This window comes from Osmerus eperlanus, chromosome 1, assembly GCF_963692335.1.
Source record: "Osmerus eperlanus chromosome 1, fOsmEpe2.1, whole genome shotgun sequence".
In the NCBI taxonomy this organism is placed as follows: Eukaryota; Metazoa; Chordata; class Actinopteri; order Osmeriformes; family Osmeridae; genus Osmerus; species Osmerus eperlanus.
Window position 1 is genome coordinate 3,341,898 of NC_085018.1, and position 1,847 is coordinate 3,343,744.

Below are 1,847 nucleotides of genomic sequence, written 5' to 3' on the forward strand. Positions count from 1 at the left end.
TGTCTACATTGTGTAGAAATCTGAAGCAGCATGCCGAAACGTTCTTACACTTTAGCTTTCAAACAGAAAGCTGTGCAGAAAGCATTCACCAGCAGCAACAGATCTGTAGCACGCGAACTTGGGGTTGATGAAAGGCGAATTTGCGAGTGGTGAAGTCAGCTACCTCGCTATATTGTACATGTAATTGTCGCAATTACATTATAATAATTTGTTTTCAATCAATGTCATAATTTAGAATTATATAGTTGCATTCAGTATTATTAAGTGACTTTATTTGGTAAGAATACAGTGCCTTTATTTTTAAGGCCTTGGAACGCTCGTGCGTAAGGGTCGACAAGCTAATCAAGCGAAGCACGGACAATTTAATGCTCCGATAAAAGATTAAGGTTGTTATAGCTGATGTTAGCGATCTAAGGAAAACTCTATTCACTTGTGTACAGCATGCAGCCAACAAGGTATGTTGTTTTCTGTATTTTACTTTGGTGAACGTTATTTACAGGGCTGTCAACTCACGCATTGGCCGTGAGACACGCATTTCTTTGCTTTGTACGCAGCAAAATTTTGGTTGGCCCCACCAAATCTCACTCCAAGGTTTTCTGAAAAGTTGGCAGCCCTGGTCTTATTTCTGTGAAAAAGTTACAGAAAATACAAGCCTATTTTACAGAACTGCATAGCACAATGGAAAAAACCCACAATGTCAATGTAAACATAGCAAACACCCCTTACAGAAGTGTACACGAAGCACTGAATGGTGAAATAGGCGTACTGTAATGACCGTTGTTGTTTTGTGGGTCGCTAGCGTCATCGCGGGGAGAGTGGGGTACGTGAAGTTGGGAGCTGCTCAATGACGTGAGAGGAATTTTGGTGCAACACGCTGTTAAAAAGAGCATCATTTTCGTGATGTTTGCGAATAATTATACACGTTTGGTTTCCCTTTGGAAAACGGAGCGAGGTAATATGTACATTTGTGCTAAACTTGTTAGATTGAGTTTCCTTCTTTCATTGTAATATCTTACCTCCGCACGTGCAATTGATTTCATTGCTATAGCACACTTTACATGATGTTATTTCTTAACATCCTATAAACATGTATTTATATTGTTTTATTTTGTGCATCCTTTGTAAAGTTTTACGGTGGATGTTGGTGCACAGTGCTGCAAAAGAATAGCCAACGTCGAAGTTCAACAACTGCAGTTAAGAAGACACCTCTGAAAACTCTAGCCTCGTGCTACCAAAACAAGCGGTTGCCAACACCTACAACTACAAAAGGTACATTAAAATGTGTGTTTGCTGAAAGCAGTTGAAACGATTTTGTTTTGATGGCTTGAATAGTGAAGGTTTAAAAACTTTTTTTAATTTTTCTTATAGATGTGCAATAGCCAACGTCGAAGTTCAACGGCAGCAGCTAATACAGAAGACACATGTGGTACCAGGTACATTTCCTGAAGAAAATGGCTGCGTTTCCCAGATTCGTTAAGAAGCTCTTAGCGCTTATAGGTGGCTGCATATATGAAAAAACAAACACCTAACCCTAAAAAAATTCTAACAAAAGGTTTCTCAGCTGTTTTTTGTAGTATTAGGTGTCCGTAATAACATACTAAAAGTTTGAACATTGAACCTGCTTTGCTGTTCCAACGGTTCCTGATCATGTCGAAAACTGAACAGTTTTCACTGGAAGATGTAATGAGCTATGAGCTCATTTCCTGCAGCCCTGTTCGAAGGAAAGGAAATCTTCAGTATAGCCAACAAGCCCCAACTAGCGCAGGCAGTCACTGAGTTCTCAAGCAAGAAATCGAACAAAACTGTCCTGGATTCCATCCCACCAACTGAGCGTTATGTGATGTCCT

General features: G+C 39.7%; 1 long non-coding RNA gene across 1 annotated transcript; it reads left to right on the forward strand.

Annotated features, from left to right (window-relative positions):
* Positions 1-820: 820 nt before the first annotated feature.
* Positions 821-1,435, forward strand: LOC134035974 (uncharacterized). Its single transcript, XR_009932376.1, has 3 exons — positions 821-952; positions 1,128-1,269; positions 1,369-1,435. It is a non-coding gene; the product is annotated as an uncharacterized LOC134035974 (long non-coding RNA).
* Positions 1,436-1,847: the final 412 nt, after the last annotated feature.